This window comes from Mirounga angustirostris, unplaced genomic scaffold (genome assembly GCF_029215605.1).
Source record: "Mirounga angustirostris isolate CCGP_5_RB_7025 unplaced genomic scaffold, mMirAng1.0.hap1 SCAF_4, whole genome shotgun sequence".
Taxonomy (NCBI): Eukaryota; Metazoa; Chordata; class Mammalia; order Carnivora; family Phocidae; genus Mirounga; species Mirounga angustirostris.
Window position 1 is genome coordinate 83,157,996 of NW_026991712.1, and position 24,353 is coordinate 83,182,348.

At 46.0% G+C, this 24,353-nt stretch overlaps 1 non-coding gene across 1 annotated transcript; it reads left to right on the forward strand.

Annotated features, from left to right (window-relative positions):
• Positions 1 to 21,873: 21,873 nt before the first annotated feature.
• LOC123842568 (small nucleolar RNA U3) lies at positions 21,874 to 22,087 on the forward strand. Its single transcript, XR_006790439.2, has one exon. It is a non-coding gene; the product is annotated as a small nucleolar RNA U3 (small nucleolar RNA).
• The last annotated feature ends 2,266 nt before the right edge of the window (positions 22,088 to 24,353 follow it).

Consider the following 24,353-nt stretch of genomic DNA (forward strand, 5'->3'; position numbering starts at 1 on the left):
TTGCTATTTGGCCTGTACACTGAGCACTTGTCCTTCGATCTGCTGCCCCTGTGACAAACACAACTTGTCCCACAAAAACAAGAGTTGTTTCTCTCTTTAATGGGTCCTCCCTCTCTTTGCTTTCTTGACCACTCCTTTCTGCCTTCCATCCAAGCCAGACAGGACATATGATTTCAGATCCCTTTAGGTTAATCTTCAGTTGTCCCCACCCTGCAGGCTCAGCAGACAGCTGGTAGAGGTGGTAGAGCAGGACATCTCAAGGGACTCTCAGGATGAACATTACTTGACATATTCTGTTCTTCCCGACCTGTCTGACTCCTACTGGCCTTACAGGAGCACCGCCATCTTCCTACCTGAGGAACTGGAAGTCTGTTCCTCTCTGGAAGCGACCAGTGAGTACTCCATTGTCCAGGTGATCAAGCTCCACCTGGACACCCACAAAGATCTCCTCTTCTTTGTACCCCAGACCTCTGCTGTGCCGAGAGAGGTCATCCCAGTGGGCAGGGATGTTGTAGGCTCTCTTCCTACTCCCAGGGCATGCCCATGTCACCTTGGCTTCTCTGTCAGGTCGTTGTTGGGCCAAGGCAGGCACCACAAACTCAACTCACCTCAGCCACATGACCATAGAAGGTGTCTGTCAGACCTAGTGTGGATGACATGTCTCTTTTCACCTGTAATAAGCTCTAGGCTTCATCTCTGAGCCGGGTCCCTTAAGAATCTATGCTGGCCGCAGTCACTTGGCATTCTTGTCCAGGGTTAACTGGTTTTGCTGTTCTTAGTCCCATTCTCTGTCTCCTTTAGGTTGGCTTGTCTTCCTAAACGGTTGTCTGAAAACCACCCTAAGTGTCTCCACTGATAGCTTGTTTATGTTTCCAGAAGCACAGCTGTGCCTTGGCATTCTCCCACCACATGAATTGGGCCAATGTTCTGAGTAGCACCAAAGACTCACTTGAATTGGAGGGTTTGTCGTTGCATTCCATCTGTTCAGTCTCAGTGTACCAATTCCACTAAGCCTTCAACAACCAGCTATCTGATGAGAGAAGGCTGAACGCTGCAGTCATCCTTTTCGAATGCAGGGAGGCTGGCTCCCCAGAATTGGTGTGAAAAAGAGAAGTTAAAGTGCTTGCACAGACTTATGACAGGGGAAACTGTGATGCTAATCTCCTAGACGATGTAAATTTTTCCAAATGCCTCGGGCTGGGAAATCAAGCCAGTTATCCCAAGACAATATCGGAGGCACCCTGAAATACTCTTCTGACTAAACCTGTTCTCACACTGAACATATCTGAGTGCGTGGGTAGCATGAGACACTGGATTATTAACGTACCGAGAAGGATCTCCTTAATGAGCGGCCCTGTCTGTATATATTTCCAGAAAATCAATTCCATCAGGAGGAGGAAGAAGACCAGGACCAGATATGCCCCAGGTAACTCTGAAGACTCATGGGTTGTTATTTCAGTGCTTCAACTGAAGGACTGCATTTCGAGGGAAAAATAGGAATTGCCGAACATACTTATTTCATCCGTTCTCCAATCACAAAAAGTCTCTTTTAACCATGATGGGTGTCTTCACTGTGTAACATGGTTAAGTTCCTTTTATTGACCCCTCCATTTCAGTAACCTGCAGTCAGTTGAACTTGGTGAATTAATCAGTCACTGGGATTCTCTGCATTCCCCTCTTCTCTCTTTTTGTAAAACCAGAGTGAGAGGCATATCTGCCTCTCCCTCTTTGGTCTTACCACACTGAAGATATATTATAGCCAAAGAATATCTAGGATAAAATTCACATCATGTCACAATAGTTAGAGAGAGAGGCATTGAAGACACAAGATCTCTCCATTTTGAAGATGCTTTTTAACTCCCGGGTTCACTTGGTCAATACAATTTATGTCAAAGTGTTGAAGCCAACTTTGGGATTCTCCATGCATGTTGTGAGTCAAAACTTCCATTCCACAATAGTTCAGTTTGTTGTTCAGAAGCTTAGTTCTGTGGCCACTGCCCTGGGCACCTTCTCTTCTCTATGTCTACTGCCCCCACAGCAGCCACACTGGAGGATAGTTTTTGCCATCAATAATGGGTGTGTCCCTTTGTTATGAGTGTAATTCGCCGCAGCCGCCCATCAAAACCATTAGGATGCTGGGGTGTCTACTTTTCTTGTCTTAATGTTCAGATCTCCCCACCCTACCAGGTTCAGCAGGGAGCTGCCGGTGGTGGAAGAGCAGGATGCCCCATGGGACTCACTGGATGAATGCTATTTGACTTCCTCAGCACTTCCTGACCTGTCTGACCCCCACGGGACTTCTAGGAGGGCTGACATCAACTCATTCCAAGATCTGGACATCTGTTGTTCTCTGGAAGTAGCTAGTGAGTCCTCCATTGTCAAGGTGATAAAGCTCCAACAGGACTCCCAAGTGGACCCACTATTTTTGGTATCCCAGCCTCTGGTTCCGCTGAGATGTGTCATTGCTGTGTAGAAGCCCGGTAGACATAGGGATCTGAGTCAGGCTCTAGGATAGACTTTTCAGCATAGACATCAGGTGAGTCAGGGACCTGCCCTTTGTTCCTCATCTCAGGCCATGCTTCTGGCTCCTGACAGAAGTTAGGACATTGGAGTCAAGGCAGATGTGACAAACTCACACTCAGTTTTGCTGCACATGCAGAGGTGTGTGTCTTTGTTCCTAATTTCCTTTAAATGTGTCTCCTCATCTGCGATGCTCTCGTTTTCATACCTGAACAACGTCCCTTGAATATTTGTGCCTGTCCAAAGATGCTGTCAGCCTTACCTGTATCTTTGGATTTGTCGTTTGCCTGCTTTGACTGCACTGATCCCCAGTGTCTGTGTCCTCCGTGTTGGCTGTCTCGACTGAGTCATCCCTGGAGTATCAGGACATCAACACCTCTACCATCAGCTTGCTTGTATGTTTCCCCGAAGCAAAGCTGAGCCTGGGCATTGCCCCTGCCCATGCATGGCTCATATGTCTGTGTGGCACAAAGGATTGTACACAATAGATTCCTGTTGATGTGAGGGTTTGCAGATTCCATCCACCAGTCTGGTCTTTGGGTCTAAATTCCCTTAAACCCTCACACCTAGAGCATCTCATGGGATAAGGTAATGAGAGAAGGTGGCGGTACGTTTTTCGAATGCAGGTAAGCTGTTCCCCCAGAATCTGTGGCAAAACAGATGTTTCCCTCTGTACACGGACTCTTGAGCTGTGGCTCTATCACAGCAGGGAGCTCATGCCCGGTGCTTTAGGAAAGCAAACCAAGGCACAATCCCAAGACACTACCTGAGGCCTCCTGGACGATTTTCTCTCACAATATCCTGCTGCCCCACTAAGGATAATTATGCCCATGTACTAGTTGTATCGGATACTTAATTTTAATGTACAAATGTTCTGTTTAATATGACTGGACCTGTCTGTATCTGTTTGTAGAAAATCATACTGATCTTTCGGTGGAAGACCAAGACCGGATATACCCCAGGTAACTCTGAAGAATCATGGGCTTTAATTCAATGGTGATCTCAGATCTAGGCAAATTTAGAAAGTGCTAAATGTACCTATTTTACCCATTCAGCTACCCACAACGTGGTCCCTTAGCAATGTTCTCTGTTTCACTGTGGTACTTCTATAGGCCCCTTTCTTAATCCCTCCCAAATGTAGGAACCTCTAGTCCATTGATGCAAGTATCCTAAGCAATCACAGGAACTGTTCGTATTGGATCAATCCAAAATGCCCGTCTGTCGCTGCTGGTTTCGCATTATGATGTTGGCAGGAATTCATGGCAAGGAAAGTGTTTAGTAAAAAAAAAAATTCACGTCTCAGTATTTAGACAAGTAGGCGTTGAACACACGAGCTTTCCAGGACTCTACAATGCTGCCAGTCTGGGGTTGTCTTGGTGATTTCTGTAAATTTCAACAAAATGTATGCAACGGTGTGATGGTGGTTTTATTGTTTTCTGAGTGTTCTGTGTGTTGTGACTCTTGTGCACAGGGTGGTTCAGACTGCTTCCCTTAAACTCCCATTCTGGCCATGCTCTGAGCACCTCCTGCTCTCACTCTCTCCCTGCCTCCCTGATCTATCCCCAGTGCAGCTACACTCTGGCCCCAGAGAGAGGCAGAATGGTTCATCTCCCTTGATGGGGAATTCCCATTGGTTTCCTGTGACCAGTCCCTCCTCCCTGCCAACAACACCAGCTGGGACTCCGTGTTGACTCAACCTTCTCGTTGCATCTCCTGTCCTCCCTGTAACACCAGGTTCCCCAGGGAGCTGCCAGTGGCAGAAGAGAATGAAGTCCCACAGGACTCACTGGACGAATGTTATTTGACTTCTTCAGTTGGCCATGACCTGCCAGACACCTGGAGGCCGTATACAAATGCCTCATCCATAATTGATAAGCCGGAAACCTTCCTGGGTCTGGATGGAGATGGTAAGTACTCCCATGTGAGGGACACAACGTTCCTGGGGCTCCCAGGAAGCCTGTCTTCTCTGTATCCAACAACCTAAATAGGCTGAGACATGCACCCGTGGCAATAGGCCCTGTAGACTCAAGCTGGTTTGAACTCTGCCCTTGGATTTAATTTTGAAAACATTGGGACTCCCAGGTGGTTCATTTGGTTATGCATCCAGCTCTTGATATCCACTCAGATCTTCAACTCAGTGTTGTGAACTCAAGCCCCAGGTTAAGCTCCACACTGGTTGTGGAGACTACTTAAAAAAAAAAAAAAAGGTATCTTGTGGATCCAATTTCCTTTCCTTCTGTCGCAGACTACCTTCTGTCACCTGGCCCCCTCACAAGTGCAGGCTGTTGGTACCAAGTCAGGTTAGAGAGGAGAAATGGAGGGAAAAGGGCAAAAACTCAGGCACCACTATCTCCCCTGGAGACGTCTGGGTAACAGGCCTCTTTTTATTTCTTTCCAGAAGAATCTTGTGCTGCCCATGAAATTTTATTGCCAATTGTACTTCCTGTGTGCTTCCTGCAAACTCTCTGGCTCTCCACACAGGTTTCCAGTCAGCTCCCTATCTGTAGCATCTGTGATATTGTTGCTGATTTCAAAGTTTTTGTTCCTGGGGTGACTACGTTCCTCTGGAGCATTTAGATGGAAGATCCTGAGCATTGAGTCCTGCCTGTACAGTATGGTTTCAGTGAAGCCAAAGCTCTAGCCCTGGTTTTCCATCCTCCACGGATGGCGTGCTTGTCACCCTTTCTGCAGCATCAGTGGTTTTCTCCCCCGTGTGGATATGTTTTCAGTCACGTGTCTGCTCAGTGGCGTAAGTCCTGTAAATGATCAATGGCCTGTGCACCTGACATGGGTATGGCCTCATTCAGGAGCAAAGCAGAGTTGTTCCCCTCTCCAGATTCTTCAGAACATGCTGCCTGCTGAGCAAGACCCCCTTGGGGCCCCACTCGCATAGGAGTGCAGGCTAAAACCCAATTTCCCATTGCTTCCCACTCAGGTTATTTTTCGGCCTTCCCTTCTTGGAGAAGCATTTGCATTGTTAGGAGACTTTCTTTGCTCATCAAATCACCTTGTAGGAGCAGCAAGGAGTATATGATGTTCCTTACCATGTCAATGTTGTCTAGTGAAATTGGCCATGGAAGGTTTTGTCCCTCAACCCTATTTGGTCAGTAACAGCCTTTCCACACTAGGACCACCTTCTCCCCTGTTTCCCATCCCTCCCCGAGGGGCAAAGAAGCAAAGGATTCCTCGAGATTATAGCAACTCAGGAAGCAGAAATGAAACACACAGTTATTTTGCTTTTGTTGTCTACCATGCTCTTTCCCGCGCCCGCTCAGCAGCAGCTCTGTTAGGCTGGAAGCATTGGGTCCCCACAGGGACACTCTCCAGTCCACGCCGAATCTCCTGTGACAGCTGAGGGTGCTGAGCCTCACCAAAGTCACGTCACTTGCCCAAGACCCCTGGCCAGTGGGGAGTGGGACGTCAGACTCACCAGATCAGACTGTCATTGCTCACAAGTCAGTCCTGTCAGGGAGTAAGTGGGGATGGGGCTCACCCTTTCATCTCTGCTTTTGTCCCAAATTATTTGAAACAGTTGTAAATGTAAACAAAAATGTTGCAAGAATGCCCGAAAGACCCCTGTGACCCAGCCACATATCCGCCAACTCCTACCTTGTGAGTCAGTCTGTGGTGTGAGCAGAGCCAGTGGCTCATCCAGCCCCTCCGGGAGATGAACGTCTCCAAGAGGCTCTCCATCCAAAAGCAATCAGGGCTGAGGGGTCCCGGGCCTTTTCTGCTGCCACCAGGGGGCGCATGGAGGCTCCTCCCTTGGCTGCCTGGCACCCTTGTAAGGTTGCGCAGTTCTCTCTGAGATGCTGACGGCCAGGTGTGGGTTCCCATCGGGGCAGGGATGAGAAAGGTTCAGACACATGTCTCAGAAGGCAGGTGTGTGTGATATGGCCTTCCATTCACCCTGGACCAGGGGGGCATAATTCACCCACGTGGATGGGCTGAGATGAGTGAACGCAGCGTCTACATTAGACACTGTCTGTCCAGGTGCGGGTTCCGACGGCAGCGTGTGAACAGTGGGCATGGGCTGTGATTCCAGCAGCAGGGTCGCAGGAGGGCTACCCGGCCCAATCCTCCCTGCACAGGGAGAAACCCTGTAGAAACAGTCCAGTCTCACCCGAAATGCCAACCTCATCTTTGCTCTAGGGCTTTTCCCCACCAGCCAAACTAAAAATAGTGGGCAGTCCTTCAGAGTTTGATAAAATATTTTCCCTTTTCTTCTGCATTTGCAAAGCATATTGTATGAGTAGATTAAATGAAGCCTGGCAGTTGAGAAAAGAGCCGTAAAAGAACATGAGGACATTAGGAGTGATAACTTTAAACACACTTAGACCTTCATTCAAGATAACGTTTGAGAATGGGCAACCTGGTTTTGACAACTCCTTCCCCAACCAGATGTGCTAATTGCAGAGGATTTAGCCTTTCCCCCAGTAGGAAGTATCATCAAATGTTATGACATGTCCTCAATTATGAATGGCTAGTACACTGTGCCTCGAGGACTGATGGAGAGCCCACCGATCCGAGAGACATGTTTGTGGCAGAAGACCTGGGAGCTGGGGAGACACCTGGTGTGGGGCTGGGAGAAGTGATGCTGGAGGACAGAGAGGGACCATAAGATCGAGGGACACCAGAGGCAGGGTGAGGAGTGGACTGTGTGCAGCAGAGAGGGCAGTGAGTGTTCACCAGCACGGTGGGCTTGTGGGAAGACAGGACTTGGGGGCATCGACAGGGCAGCCGAAAAGAGCAGATAGAAGGAGGTGGGGGAATCCATGGTGAGAGGAGATACAGGGTGCTGCCAGGGAGACTAATCAGTCACAGATTCTTGGAAACCATTTGTAGTGACAGGTGAACAGACTGGTGAGAAGGAGATGCACACAGGGGACCAGGGCCCACGGCAGGGAGGTGCCACGGCCTTCCTGAGGCTGACCTGCTCTGGCGAGAGGCTGTGGCAAGTCTCTGGTTAGCCCCCTTTCTGAGAACATGGACTCCCTTCACAGTAGCAATCTGAGCACCTTTGATTAGGGACTGCAGCCCAGACCTCACTGAGGAGTGTGTGATGCAAGGACTGGGCGCTGTATGCCCTCCCTGAAGACCCACAAGTCTGATCCTGTAGCACCTCTGGCCTGGAAGTTTCCAAAGGGACTCAGACCCCTGCTACATTACTTAGAGCTGTTGGCGCCTCCCCCAATGGCAATGGAATATATCGAATATAGATGTGTGGATGGGGGAAGGGAATCAAATAGTGCAGAGGAGAAACTTCAAAAGCCTCCGGAGCTGTGAAAAGTTCCCATAACTTTGTCCGTGGTCCCTTCTCTAGTGGTACCTGAAGCATCTAGAGGTCCCCTTTGCAACTCCCTTCTTTAGTGGTACCCGAAGCCTCGAGGCCGAACTTCCTTCCCTGTTCTTTTTGTTTCCGGTACACACCGGCAACTCCTCCCCATGTCCTGAGGCCTCTCTAGGACCTTCTCTCTAGGCTGTAGGACCAAGGTTACTACTAACAGAATGATAGGCATGAGCTCGTGTGCCCATCCAAAGGCCCTGTGGGGTCAAGGGGAGGATTTTCACCTCAGGGACTTTGCAGGCTGGGCACCTGCCATCCCAGCAGCCCCAGGCTGGGACACAACGGTGACATCTCCTTCATACACATGACGTCTGCTTTTGTGCCTGCTCGCAGGGTGGTCTCACTGACAGGCGGGGACATCAGACATGGGTGGTCTGGGAGTGCTCAGCTATGGAGCCCGGGGATTCAGCCCATTGAAATCTCTTCTTGCTTCAGCTCCGATGCAGGCTCCCTGTCACCAAGGGCCATCAAGTGGAAACTGGACTTTCCAAAGAGCAGAGGTGCAAACTTCCGGAGCACAGACACAGCCAAGCACCCAGGTGGCCAATATTCTGACACCGCAGCTGGACCAGCAGTTGGATTCTGGTGACAACAGAGCCAGGCTCGGCCTCTCCTGCACCCTCGGGAGCCTGGATGCCAAGATGGGTTCTGGGAACCAATGGCCCCTCTTCCAAGGTGAGTGGGGAGAGGAGTAGGAAGTTCTGGTCCCCACGTTGGTCATCACCGACTCCTGGCTGGAGGCCCCACTGGGGTGAGGTCGAACCTCACGATGCTCCAATACAGTGAGGTGAGCAAATCCTGTGTTTAGTAGCAGCTCTGCCCCAGGTCCTGGGCTTGCGCCTTCCTGGCTGTTTAACTGGCCAACGTAGTCATCTTCTTCCATATTGTCCCCTCAGTCCCCTCTTCGGAACCGCTGAAAATGGTATCTCCGTTCCATCAATGCTGGGAGCATGAAACCACATCTTTTCTAGGGGGCTTGATTCAACAACAATTGCTTGATAACATCTATGAATTTGTCGTGTCTAATTCTTGGGCCTCTGTGGTGCTTTAACACTTGGAAAATGGTGTCAGGGCTTGTTTCATGCAGGGTGGTCGGTTCCTACCGGCCCCACTTCCCCAAACCCCATCTCCCGTGGCTTTCTCAGGAAGGCTCGTGTGCCCCGTTTCCTCTCCTTCAGCATCTCCAAGCCCATCTTCCCTGTTCGGCGCTCACAGTCACAATGGAAATACTGGTCTCCCGGTTAGTTTTGTTTTTTTCCCTTTTCTAAAGAAATAAGGGGCCACTTTCTTACATAAAGTGCACGCGTCACTCTCTCTGCTGATCCTCCGTCTAGTTCGTCTTCTCCCTTCATCTCTGGGGCCTCGTTCCCAGCTTCCTGCTCATCAGGATCCACCTCTGCTCAGATTTCCTGACGTCTGAGATTTTCCACCCTCCCCTGGGTCGTGTCTTCACTACCCTCCCCTGGGTCATGTCTTCCTTACCCTCCCGCACTCAGTGTCCCTTCCTGGAACCTGGGGTGGCCCGGGGCTACTCTGTCAGGCACCAAACAACCTGAGAAATGAAGAATCGCCGTTCCCACGTGGCGGTGACATATGCAGCAGCACGGTGGCACCAGGGAGGGGCCCCAGAGAAAGAGCTCAGTGAGTGTTCGGGGATGCACAGCCCCAACAAGGGCCGTTGAACGTCACCTACTTACTGTCTTCCCCCTCGAGCCTCTCTGTCACTTCGCCTCAGTGCCCACGGTCTCGGCCCCGACTCACCCCACTGGCTCAGTCCCTCTCTCTGTGACTCACCTTCCACAGAGGCCTGAACAGAAAACCAGGCTCCGTGCCAGGGTCTTTGTCCATTCTGGCGAGTATAACAGAAACGCCACAGACAGGCTGACTTGTCCACAACAGAAATCGATAACTCACGGTTCTGCCGGCGCCGTAGATCCACAATCCAACAGGTGCATCTTCGGGCCTGGTGACACTGCCTTCGTGGTTCAGAGGTGGCCGCCTTCTTGCTCTGTCCTCACAGGGCGGAGGGACGAGGGAGCTCTTTGGGGTCTCTCTTTTGGGCATGAGTCCCTTTGATGGGGGGATCTGCCTCCCAAAGTTTCACCCCACAATACCATCACATTGGGGATTAGGTTTCAACCTATGAACTGGGGGTGAATACAAACTATCCCACTGTGGCAGGTGGTTTCATTCTGCTCCCCCTGAAATCCTTCCGAGGTGTTGAACAGGTCACCTGTTTCTCGCCACTGCTTTTCTCTTTCCTCTTGAATTTGTGTATTTTTTCCAATTTCAACTGACCAGAAAGGGGGTGAGAAGGTTATGCTCCATGTCCCCCAAATCCCTATTTAATCATTTTCTCAATTAGATACATACGTACATACAGACACACGCCTCTATATCTTATGTCACATACATGACGTATATTATACCTAGTGTTCATATAGGAAATGTACCATATGTTGAGGCGTGTTGTGTAAATTCCCCAGCTTTCTCTTCCCTGGTTGCTCCTCAAAGTCTTCCCTTCAACTTTGACGTTGGCTGATCTCTACAGTCTCTTCCCTCCAATAGGACGGCCTCTTTCCAGCATGATTTCCTTGCCTTTGTCTTCTCTTCCCCGGAACTACCTCTCTTTACCATTTCTGTTTCTCTCGATTTCACTTTTGTCGGTTGTGAGCACGTTGGCCTCCTGGTCCTCTTATCCTTACAGGGTAGTGTGAGAGAGAAGAAGAAAACAGGAAATAATCAAAGTGTGTCCACTGGCTTCCCCTCACCTGTGACCTGTCGGATGGCCTTTCTCATTCTGCCCACTGTCCTTCTTTGGCGTCAGTGCAGGTGGAGGCTCAGAAGGCTCATGAATCACAGCAAATCCTGTTGATGTGCTTTTCTTTTCAGAGCTGGGTTTGGAAGCTTCCATCTGCATGAAGAACCCTCCCAAGCTGGATGGTGATGCTGCAGAGGGCTCAAGGGACAGCCAGCGTGGGTGTCACGTCTTGGGCCCCATGAAAGCCCTCGGTGCCATGAAACAGAAGATTATCAAGAGGAAACTGCAGTTCGGCAAGTGGAGACTCGCAAGCACATTCCGTGGCCTTCAAGCTTCGGGCACAGAGGTGATCACACATACGTGGCTCTGGGGCACGGATTCCTCTTACTCTCCTTCTGATTCTACCTCCACCCACCCCCAAACACACACACTCCTTGTTCTCTTCCTCAGTTGGTCACCCTCACAGCTGGTGCTACCTCTGTCTGGTCTTAACTCTGCTTCCCACGGGGCTGCCTCCCTGCCTTTGAGCCCCCTTCCTCAGAAAGCAGTGGCCCGCACGCGCTTCCATCTCCATCACCTGGTTGCATCTGGCCCTCCTCAGCAGAGCGGCATCATTTACACATGTTGCCAAGCAAGTGGAACTTTTCGGGAAATCACACAATTTCTAGGCCTCTGTCTTCCTTCCCTGCTTCCCCAACCCAGGCCTCCTTCTCCCAGGAGCATTGTCTTAATGAGTCACTTGCACAAGGCTTCTCCTCCGGGGTCTTTCAGGAAATCTGACCTAGGAGGACACGTAACCCTCAACTTCTCCCTGTGAATAAGAAGCGTTGAAGCTGAGGAGAAAGTGCCCCCACGACAAAATCTAGATGAGAACCCGAGTCACAGCTGGGAGTGCCACACCGGACCGGCTGGAGTCAGGTTTCTCCTCCACCCCTATAATATAGGATACAGGAAGAAATCCATATTGCATAAAAAGCCAGTGTCCAAAACATAATCCCTTCCCTGATCAAAGGTCAAGGAATTTAGTGCTTTCTTTCCTCCTATGACAATGAAAAGGACAGTTCACTAGTAACTAAGTGGATTTCACAGCCCCTGACAGGTTCAGTGCAGTTTGAAAGAAAATATTTTAGTCAAATTTTGCCCTTTGACACCAACTCAGTAAAGCAGCTTAGGTCTCATTCTCCTGTGTTAATCCATTTGCAGGCCCTTCTTTACACCAGGAAACACTGACAGCCTATGTCCTTAGGGAAAGTTTGGAAAAGAAGGGATGAGAATCTAGAGAGCTAAAACTAATGCTTTCTCATTTTCACGTAAGAGTTTGTGAGTCTATGTAATGAGCATATTCCTAGAAATGCCCTAAGGTCTATCCTGTGTGAGATTACCTTCCGAGAATGTTGGTGTCCCTGAGTGAAAATGACTAGGGCCATGGTTACACCCCTGCTCCCTTTGTGTGAATTGCCCTTTGAGTTTCTCGTTCTTGGGTCCTTCCCTCAGCCCCTCTGGGCTTGTTTCTGTCCAGCCAAGTGACCAACAGTGTCTACTGCCCGCCCACACCTCCAGATCAGAGGCTTCGCTCTCCCTTCCCCCAGATGTTTGCACAGGGCCTGAGCCTGGGTTTCAGTCCAGGGTTTTCAGGCACAGGTCACATGGCTTTCGGGGCTCCTTAGTGCCTTGGATGACAGCTCCTCATCTGCACATGGCAGAAAGGAACTTGGAGATATTCAGAGGCCCCTGTTGGCTCTCACAGTCTAGGACTCATTCCGTAGCCTGGACTCCGCCTCAGAAGACTGGGACAAAGGTGAGATGGGGGTGTGTTTGTCTGCCAAGGGTCCCCTCCTTCCCACAGCAGTCTGTTTCTGAACGTATGTGTTGGGTGCTAGGTCCATCCCTCTCTGGGAGGCGTGAGAAAGCCTCAAGAGTGAAGTGGCCGCTGAGGGAGAGGTAGTTGCGATCTGGCAAAAGCTCACAGCAGCCTTGAGCTGGGATATCACCTGGCTCCCACTGGCGGGAGCACAGGGGTCCCTGGATCCTGCAACACAGGCTGCTTGTCACTTTGGTGAAGTATTGCTTTTGACCTGTGGCTCTCACTCTCCCCCTCAGCCTACCTGTGGCTCCCCCTTCAGCTTCTTCTCTGGACAGGGGTTCAGCTTGCTCCTAGCCTCTGTCACCATGTAGCCACCCCTCCAGGCTCAGCTGTCAGCAGGATCTGAGCAAGACTCGCATTTGGTTTCTCTCTCTCTTCCTCTATCAGATACCAAGTCCTTCAGAAACTAAGAAAAGAGATTGAATGAAACTTCACTTGAATGAAACCCCATCATAAAATCCCATCATAAAACCCCATGATTTTCCACTTGATGAAAGGAAATCTAGAGCAGCGCATCGAGTTACAACCCAAGCAGAGCACAGGAGGGATCCTTTGCTGAGAATCAACATCACGATCACAAGCCATTCTCTGTGATTTGGGCTGCAAAAGACTGGTTGGAGGAGAGAAATTCTAGCCCTTCAGCTGCAGTTGTGATAAATCGCTAAGGACACCAATGCCTGAGTAGATCCCACACAGTTTTGAGAGACCGTAAGTCTTGCTGTTCTCAATGCCATCCTGCAGAGAACCGGAGTCAGGAGCATCATGGAAAAAGACCACATGTCATACTGGACATTCTGGGCCACCAGATGGGCTCTGCTAGGAGCACACAGCATTAACTACGCAGTGTTCCTGCTGGAGAGCTTTAGCCTGAATTTGAGCACGAGGTAGTGATCAGACAACTTCAGGATGTAGAACATTGAACAGGATGAATGGCCTGTGTCTTCAAACAGTCAGTGTCACCACAAATAAGAGACAACAAAAAGGAGAAGAGGTATTTGGGGTTTCAAAGGACTAAAAAGAACGTGTGACTGTATTTCTTTAGTCCTTTCCAACCCAAAACATCTCCTCACCTTTGGGTTGCTGTCTCGGTGGTGGTGACATTCCCTTGTTTGTAGGGGACAGGCCAGATGTCCAGCTGAATGGCCTACATCCTGAAGTCGTCTGATCATTTCCTCCTGATTAAATTCAGCCTAACCCTTTGGCCAGGACACTCCGTAGTTACCGCTGTGTGTGTCCCAGCTCAGCCCACCCGGAGACCACGCGTGTCCAGTTTGCCCATCACCATTCTGGTGGTAGCAACACTGGGTATTTTGCTGGGGAAGGGCCTTTGCCATCTGTTCATAGCAAGACACACGAGTTTCTTTCTAAAATTAGTGATTTGGTAAGTGGTACTCTGAGAATGTATGCAGATCCTCTTCTCCACAGTCTTTCTCTAAAATGTTGCCATCTTTTAAGGATCCCGACAGTGTGTCATAACCCTTTGTGTGTTTGTGTATTGGAAGAATTCCGACTTTATCATTCCCACACAACATGTATCTGCTGGCAATGTGATGTGGAAAAGAACATTCCCTCCCTGTTCATTATCATTAAAGGTTTTGTTTTGACAATCACGTGGACTATTGATTTTTTACATTTGATGCTCTAATCTGTTACTATCATGGCCATTTGGTGGATCTGGATACCCAGTACTGCAAATATTCTTGGTTCTCCTCGTCATATTTAATGCTGAGTCTCCATCTCTTTTAGGCTAAACATACCATACAGAAAAGAAATTTTGGCTGTGTTTGTCTCTCTGTGGCATGGGTTTTCTTTTCTGTGTGTGCACCTGTGTGTGTCTATATGTGAGTTTGGGGTTTAGGAAGGGTGTATAGGCAGGGCTGAGCATTGCACCAAAAGGTTTTGGACACGTTTGGTTCCTTCTTAGCTTGTGAAACTTTTCACATTCAGTCTCTCATTTTTAAGTGATCTCTTAACCTCAAACTGTTGGCATTATTCTATTTTCTCTTTCCTTCTGATTGATGGGGGGCTTGACCCTGGGACCCAGGGATCATGACCTGGGCCAAAAGCAGATGCTTAACCGAATGAGCCAAAAGGTTTTGGACATGTTTGGTTCCTTCTTAGCTTGTGAAACTTTTCACATTCAGTCTCTAAGTTTTAAGTGATCTCTTAACCTCAAACTGTTGACATTATTCTATTTTCTCTTTCCTTCTGTCTTAACCTGCCTCTTCTTATACTCTTGTTTCCACACAGTGAAACAGATGCCATTTACATCCTATTTTCCCCACCTGCTCCACTCCCAGATTCTTGTTTTAGATGTACAGTTAAGTCGATTCAACACTGCTCAGCTGTTCGAAAGTCGAAATTTCCCCAGTCATCTCTCGTTGGATGGATTTCACCTTCAAAGGACAGCTAGTGATGGATTCAGGACTCCCTGAGGGTTCCATATTGAATACTCTTTTTCTACTGCCTGCATACATGGACATCCTACCTGAGTAGAAAGTACTTGCACAATGGGATTTTACTGAGCTTTAAAAATAGAGTGCTTTCTCAGGGAAATACAAATCCAAACCACAGTGAGATACCAACTCACACCAGTCAGAATGGCTAAAATTACCAACTCAGGAAACAACAGATGTTGGCAAGAATAGGGAGAAAGGGGAACCCTCTCACACTGTCGGTGGGAATGCAAACTGGGGCAGCCACTCTGGAAAACACTTTGAAGTTTCCTCCAACAGTTAAAAATAGGAATGCCTGGGTGGCTCAGTCAGTTAAGCATCTGCTTTTGGCACAGGTCATGATCCCTGGGTCCCGGGGTCAAGCCCCCCATCAGGCTCCCTGCTCAGCGGGAAGCCTGCTGCGCCTTCTGCCTGCCGCTCCCCCTGCTTGGGCACTCGTGCTTTCTCTCTGGCAAGTAAATAAATAAAATATTTTTAAAAATTAGAAAGTTAAAAATACAGCTACGTATTAAGCCACAATTTATTTATTTAGAAAAAATAAAGGTATTTATCCAAAGGATACAAACATAGTGTTTTGCAGGGGCACCTGCACCCCAATGTTTATAAGAACAATGTCCACAACAAACTATGGAAAGAGTCCAGATGTCCATCGACAGATGAATGGATAAAGAAGATGTGGCATCTATACATACGATGGAATACTACTCAGCCACCAAAAAAATGAAATCTTGCCATTTGCAACAACATGGATGGAACTAGAGGGTATTGTACTAAGTGAAATAAGTCAGCCAGAAAAAGACAAAATACCATATGATTTCACTCATAGATGGAATTTAAGAAACAAAACAGAAGAATATAAGGAAAGGGAAGGAAAAATAAGAGGAAAACAAAGAGGGAGACAAACATAAGAGACTCAACTATAGAATACAAACTGAGGGTTGCTGGAGGGGAGGTGGGTAGGGGAATGGCGTAAACTGGGTGATGGGCATTAAGGAGGGCATTTGATGTAATGAACCCTGGGTGTTATATGCAACTGACATATCATGGAATTCTTCTGTAAATTATTTTATTTATTTATTTGAGAAAGAGAGCATGAGAGAGTGAGAACACAAGCAGGAGAGAGGGGTAGAAGGAGATGGAGAAGCAGACTCCTTGCTGAGCAGGGAGCCGGATATGGGACTTGATCCCAAGATGACCTGAGCCCAAGGCAGACGCTTAACTGACTGAGCCACCCAGGTGCCCTGAATCACTGAATTCTACCTCTGCAACTAATAATACAGTAAATGGTAATTAAATGGAATTTAAATTAAAAATTTCAAAAGAAAAAAATATATATTGCCTTGCTTTGTATGTTTGTTTGGGATATCCATTGGATATAAAGTGGTCATTTTGGTGGTTGCTGGGGGGCAAGTCTGTAGCTTCAGAGGAGTTTTCTTCTTTTTCTTTGAAATCTATTAGTTCTATGAAGATAGGTCTTAGCGTTGGCTCCTCTGGTTCCGTCTCCCGCAAGCATCCAGGACTTTCTCTGCGACCCTGTCTCAGTATCTTTTGTTCATTTCTATTCTCTTGGCTGCTTTCTTTTCTGTATTCAATGTCCACTATAATTTCGCACCCATGTTGCCCTTATGAATCTTGTTGATCAGCCTCTTTTCCAGAGAATTTTTGTTCAGTTTTTTCCTAGTCTTGCCAATTCTAGTTTCCCATTTCTTGTTTATTGCCCACTTCTCTTTGGAGTCGTGTGTTTGTTAAATGAACTTTTACCTTTTCATGTCTACAAATGCTTGTTCGTACATTTCATTCAGGTCGGGATGTGATTTTACAGTTTTCCTATGTTTTGTGATTGATTTCAGGGGGGATCTTTACTGAGCTGAAATGTTTGACTCTCTATTTCTCCTTGTTTTGTTTTCTTCTGTCACCTTGGGACACCGGTCTGCTCTGCATTTTCACTTTAACACACCTGGGTTTGCTGGAATGAGAAACAAAATTCCACGTAGGAACGGATGAGTGCTCTGAGTAGCTTAGTGGATTTCTGAGGTCTGGATCCCTCTCTTTGGTGTAATTATTCTAAGAGATGTAAAGGTCTGGGGATAGTGGAGGTTTGTCTTCCGCTCCTGGAATCCTGTTTTCTTCCAGTAGGTCTTTTCATTTCTACCAGTGGCTTCATTCTCTTTAGCACAAGCCTCCAAAGGACGCTACCTTCATCCAGGTCTGCCCCTCCCCTGAGTGCCACCTCTGTCCTCCACACCGTGCAGCCCCTTCCTTCTGATCCAAGTAGCCGAAGCTGGAGTCAGCAGGCCTCAGGCACCCTCTGAGCTCTTCCCACTCTCTTTCTGCCATCATTCACCTGTATTCCCTGCTGAGAATCCTCCCAGAAGTCCTCTCTTCTAAGTGCCTGGTCTGTGCTGACCCCCCTGCTGTCTCTGGCTCCCAGACCCGGCTAAGTACTAACCATCTGGAGTCCACAGTTGTCTCTGGCCCCTGGCTGTTCGGGGACAGGGTTATGAGCAGTGTTACTGACTCTCGAGGTTAAACCCTGACCCTTTAAAGTCATGTTTTGAGAGATTCAGTTGCCATTATCCTCAGTGGACTTGTACTCCTTATCACTCTTTTCTAGATGCAGAATGTCAGTAACACACACAAGTAGACAGAATCGTAGAACACATCATTCCCGTCCTCATCACCAGGTTCAACAGTTATCAACTTAGGGCTGAACTTGTGTGAATATAATCCCACCCACTTACTTTTTCCTATATTATTTAAAGCAAATCCCAGACATCATATTTCATTTGCAGTTTTATGTGTGTTTCCCTAAATGAGAACTCTTTTTCAAAGTATTATCATCATAACCTTTAAATATTCATAAATTAATTTAAAATATGTAATATCATAAAATACGTAGTGTTCAAACTTCCCATTGCTGTATTTAAGTTGTTTTCTCTGTATCAGGATCCAAATAAAATGCACACACTCTGATCAGGAGGACCTGTCTTCAAGCCTCCTAGCAATGTGTAGATTTCTCCTCAGTTTCTCCCTTTCCTTAGTCCTCCCTCCTTCCCTCCCCCTCCCTCTGGCTCTCACTCTCTGCTTCTCCCTCTCCAGCTCTTGTTCTCTCCTTTTTGGTTACTCATTTTTGAAAATACTGAGGTGTTTGTTCTGGAGCATTCCCACAGAATGCGTTATAGCCAGATATACATTAACACAGTCCATCATACTTCCTCTTAGTTCATGCTGGAATCTCCACTGTTCATGGAGAACAGTGTTATTACAAAGAAATGCAAGCCACACATGGAATTTAAGATTTTCTGGCAGGAACATTGAAAAGTAAAAAGTGTAAGTGCACAACAATCAAAAATAATCTTGCATCTTGCCGCTTAATGCTTCACATTAAGGGAAACAGAATTCCGCCAGAGTAATAAAAATGTGATTAATAGAAAAATAGTCTATATTTCTTCAGGTTTTAAGTTTACATTTCAGTGAGCTGTAAATGAAAGATAATTAAAATGCACTTCTAAGGAAAGAGGTCCTACTAACCGCATTCCAAATATTCAGTAGCCCCTTGATTCTAACGACTGCTGTGTTGGACCTGGCAGATGTAGAAACCGATCAGTTTCAGGCTTGACATGTTGGCAAGACTTCCTCTCAAGTGCTGTGTGCTCTTCCATCAGGAAGCACCTCAGGTCCCCTTATGTTCAAGGCCCATCCGTCAATTGATTCTGTGGAGCAAAATGATGATATTCCATCATCCTGGTTTGGATCCTAGAAGACTATAAGAGGGGAGGTGGTGTCTGGGGATGGGTGAGGTGATGGGGATTAAGAATTGCACTTGTGGTAATGAGCACTGGGCAATGTATGGAAATGTTCAATCACCATGTTATAAACCTGAAACTCATGGAACACCATATGTTAACTCTACTGGAAATACATATTTTTTAAAATTTTAAGACAATTTTATTTTATTTTATTTTATATTTTTTAAAGATTTTATTTATTTATTTGACAGAGAGAGACACAGCGATAGAGGGAACACAAGCAGGGGGAGTGGGAGAGGGAGAAGCAGGCTCCCCACTGATCAGGGAGCCCGATGCAGGGCTCGATCCCTGGACCCTGGGATCATGACCTGAGCTGAAGGCAGACGCTTAACGACTGAGCTACCCAGGTGTTCCCCTCAGTTTGTTTCTTAGATTAAGAGTCTCTTATGATTTGTCTCCCTCTCTGGTTTCGTCTTTTTTATGTTTTCCTCTCTTCCCCTATGATCCTCTGTTTTGTTTCTTAAATTCTGCGTATCAGTGAGATGATATGAGAATTTTCTTTTCTGATTGACCTATTACGCTTAGCATAATATCCTCTAGTTCCATCCATGTCGTTGCAAATTGCAAGATTCCGTTTTTTGATGACTGTGTAATATTCCATCATATATATATATGTATATATATATAAATACATACATATATATATATATATATATATATATATATATATATATATACACACACTACATCTTCTTTATCCATTCATCTGTTGATGGACATCTGAGCTCCTTCCATAGTTTGACTATTGTGGGCACTGCTGCTACCAACATTGGGGTGCAAGTGCCCCTTTGGATCACTACATTTGTATGTTTGGGGTAAATACCCAGTAAGTAGTTCAGTTGCTGGGTCTTAGGTAGCTCTATGTTCAACTTTTTGAGGAACCTCCATACTATTTTTCAGACTAACTGCACCAGCTTGTATTCCCACCAACATTGTAGGAGGGTTCCCCTTTCTCTGCATCGTTGCCAATATCTGTCGTTTCCTGCTTTGTTAATTTTCGCCATTCTGACCAGTGTGAGGTGGTATCTCATTGTGGTTTTGATTTGTATTTCCTTGATGCCGAGCGATGTTGAAAACTTTTTCATGTGTCTGTTGGCCATTTGGATGTCTTTGGAAATGTCTGCTCATGTCTTCTGCCCATTTCTTGATTGGATTATTTGTTCTTTGGGTGTTGAGATTGATAAGTTCTTTATACAGTTTGGACACTAACCGTTTATCTGATATGTCATTTGCAAGTATCTTCTCCCATTCTGTCGGTTGTCTTTTGGTTTTGTTAGAACTTTCTGGTTTCTTATTAGTGGCTACATTATTTATAAAACTTTCTTCCTTGAACATCTCTGTTGAAGTTTGAATTAATAGCAATATGACAAAGAGGATTTATTTTTGTAAGGCAAGAAACTTGGAGAAGACTGGTCCCATCAATGGGCAAAACCAGGTAAATTTCACTTCCTTTCAAAGGAAAATTGAATTCGAAATTAGAGCTCTGACAGCTTTCAAGGTGGACTGTCAGGTGCCTGAGGCATATGTCTTCCAGGGTTTGTGTCTCTGCAGTAAACTAAAGGAAGTTAAGATGGGGTCAGATGGGCCAGGTCCCCTTCAATGCGAGAGTCCTCCGCAGTTTCTCCTCTGCCTTAGAGACTGGGTTGAAAATATCCTTGCTCTGCTATTCCTACTTCTCTGCTTTAGATAAAAGGTATACAACTCAGTGTTTCCTACTCATAAATTGATCATTATAAGAATAGCCTGGAAGAGTTAGTACAAATACCAGTTCATAGTCCTGGTTTCTAGCAATTCTGATTCAGTGGGCTTAGATGGGGCCTGGAATCTACTTACTGCACTTAGGTGTTTAGTCAGTTTGGAGACTCTCTGCTATCATGGATGTCCCTTACAGTTCTTGAGAGTGATGATTTCATATATATTAGGACTTCTAGTCTTCAAAATCAACTTGTCAAGGAAGTATTACATTTTCCTGGTTTGCAGATGAAGAAACCAAGTCACAGAGAGGGTCTGTAACTGGCCCAAGGTCCCCTTGCTGTAGGTGCTGGGGCCAGGTGTCAGGTAGAGCCCCCTCCTACCCCAAGCCCCCTTCCCACATTTTCCATTCACTCATATCTTTCCATATAGGTGCTTTCTTTGCCTAGACCTCATTCCTGCCCCAAACCTCCTGGATTAAACTTTTTCATGGGAAAAATATCTGCACAACAAGCTAATAGCATATTGTTCTGACCACTAGCTATTAATGTGAGACATGGTGCTTAATAAAAATACTTTTGCTTTCACATCTCCAACTAACATCAATATATGGTACAAAGTGGGTTTTAATATTAACTTATTTTTTAATAGATGTTCATCCATTCCACTTACTTTTACGGAAAGTCCTTCGTATTCTGCTGAAGCATACTGGTGGCTTTATTTTAAAAATCAAATAATTGAGGGGCACCTGGAGGACTCAATAGGTGGGGCATGTGACCTTTGATCTCAGAGTTGTGAGTTCAAGCCCCATGTTGGGTGTAGATTACTTAAAAAGAAAATAATTGAAAACAATAAAATTAAAATTTATAAATGTATATGTGTATCAGGAAATGTTTTACTCTCTACCTTCTCACATTGATATATTTACATTGTGTTTACTTATACCATAACGAATGCCTTTATAGTGAGCTTTGAAATTTAGTAAACTTCTCCATTTTAATTCTTCAAGGTCAACTTGGCTATTCTAGGTACTCTGATTTCCATAGACATTTGAGAATTAGCTTGTAAATTTGCCCCAAAATGCCTTCTCCAGTATGAATCAGAATAATGCTAATTTGATATTCCAACAATATTGAGTCTTCTAATCCCTGACTGTAATATATATTTTTCCAATTATTTAGATCTCCTTTAATTTATCTCAGCAATAGTTTTCAGGGATCGTTGTTATATGTGTTCTTATGCATTTAATTGTGGTGGACTTGCATCTCTATTCTGTCTATTGAATTTCATTTCCTTTTTTTTTTTTTTAATTTCAGTTTCTAAATGCTCACTGCTAGTATGGAGAAATACAGTAGATTATTACATGAATGTTACTGAGGTATAATTTAGGTACAGTAGACTGCATCACTTTAAAGTGTACAATTAAGACTATACTTTGAGGGATCATTTCTATAGTTTGTTACTACAGAAGTTTCTCTGAACATGTAGAGTACCCAAAACCATGAGGAGGAGGTGCAGTGTTCTCTCCTGAGCATGAAGCTGGCTTTAGGTGTTGTTTCCACAACTGCCAATTGCCACTGATGATCGTTCTCCTCCTCCTTTGGAGGAGTAAGAGAGAGAGGACGCAGTGTGAGTGCTTTCTCAACAAAAGAAAAATTTAAAGAGATAAACTGTACTACTAAATGCATTTGCACAGATGTACATACAATTGAAACTACTGCTCCATTCAGGACACAGGGCATTTCCTCTACCTCGAAGTTTCCCTTGGGTGGCCCCATTGAAGTCCCTCACTGCCTTCACCCGCAGCCCCAGGCAACCGCTGGCATCAAAGTGGGCTTGCATTTTTAACAACATTATGTAAATGGAACTTTTGTATGCCTACATTCCTTTCTGCAGCCTAAGGAGTCTAAAATGTATCCATATTACTACATGGATCACCAGTTCAAACTTTTTTATTGGTAAGTAGTATCCCTCTGTGTCGATATATTCTGTCTGTCCTTTCACCTATTAATGGACATCTATGTAGTTTCCTGGGTTTAGCCATTGTGAATAAAGCTATGATGAATATTCATGTGCGGTTTGTTGTGCGGCCATATTGTGTATATACTTATGAGAGGAACGGCTGTTGATGTGATTGGTAAATGTTGACCTGTGGTTCAGCTTTTCTCAGTGGTTGGACCATTTCTCATTCACACAAGTGTATGCAACTTCTAGTTACTTTACATCCTCACCACATGTGTTTTCCGTCTTCGTAATTTTAGCCACGGGGATGGAGGTATAATGGTAACTCACTATAGTATTAATTTATCATCCCAATGCCTGAGTGTGCTGTCGAAAACTGACCTCTGTGCTTCAGAGCCAAAATAGAAGATGAAGACAGAGTTTGGAATATTGAGGAACAATGGCTTTATTGCTTTTCGGGGCACAGGAGGCTAGAACAGGCCAAGGCCCTCGAAAACTGTAAGTCCCCTCCCCCCGGAGGCAGGGGCAGGGGGGTGGTTTATTTTGACAGAAACTGTGTGGTGCTGCCAGCCTCCTTCATCATGTCTTTAGGGTGGTACCAGGCTCCTGAAAGAAAAGGCTTAGAAGGTCGGAGTGGAGGTTTGCAGAAGAGAAGGAAAAGGTTACTTAGTTTAAAATTGAGCCTTGTGGAGACATTAGTGAAGCCATTTTGATTTTTGTTCAACTTTATGCTAGTAAGTGGTTTCAAGTGGAGCATCTTTTCAAGTGCTTTTTGGCCATTTGTGTGTCTTCTTTTGTGAAGCCTTTCTTCTTCTTCAAAAGCCAGTCTTTTGACCAGTTCTCCTACTGCATTGTCCATCAGACACAATCTGTGTCAGAACATTACACTGAAAACTACAGAGCATTACTTCAAGAATTTAAAGAACTAAATACATGGGGACATAAAATTTGTGGTGGACTGGAAGACTCATTATGGTTTAGATGTCCATTCTTCACAAATTGATCAACACATCTAATACAGTGCCAATCAACATTCCAGCAGATATTTTAGTAAGTATTTAAGCTGATCCAAATGTTTATATGGAAATGCAAATCATCTTGAATTATCAAAGCAATGTTAAGAAGAAGGAGAAAGCGACAGACTTACATTGTCTATTCCAGAATTACTGTATAAATATTTTTGCAATTTAAAAGTGATCGGTCCTATTATTATTCAGTGTAAGAGTTTCTGCACCTTCTCACTGCAGCTTGGATGTTGCTTGACCCCTTTTTCACTCTAGGTACTTGATTTAAAATTTAGCCAATATTTCCACAGTTTTTCAGTGGGGAGAGCATACTGAAGCTAGAAAGCATTTAACTTCACAGAGAGAAAGACAGATCGCTGATCATGAGGGCAAGGAGGACCCTAGAAGACTTAGCGAACTTGCCTCTATTTCCTCAGTTGGCCAAGACAGAGGGGGGAGCTACTGATAGCAGCAGTTTCCTCCGCAGAGCTTCATGGTGTTGACTGCTTTGGGCTAACACGGAACCTAGGTGTTGGCTATGTCCTAGAGGCTGAAATCGGGTCGAGGTCCAGGGCCCCTGAGCCAGGACAGGGCATCCAGTTGTTGGAAAACACAGAGGGAGACCAGGACAACCACTGAGACCATCCCCAGGCAGCACTGGCCACTTCCTCCAAGGAATCGACCACCAGTACACTTCTCATGACTTCTACTTACTCGACTGAGAGCCCCACGAGAATTGGGATAATGTTTTACTCATCTCTGTACTCATGACTCCTAGGACTAAACCAAGCACTGAGGAAGCTCTCAGAGACATCCCTTCACTGATCCGATAAAGGTGGTGGCAAATCTTGAATCTCAACTACATTCCTGTCCCAAATAGCCTGCAGAAATGCTCTCTGCTTTCTTCCAGGAGGCAACAAATACCCTTCCTTAAAGGG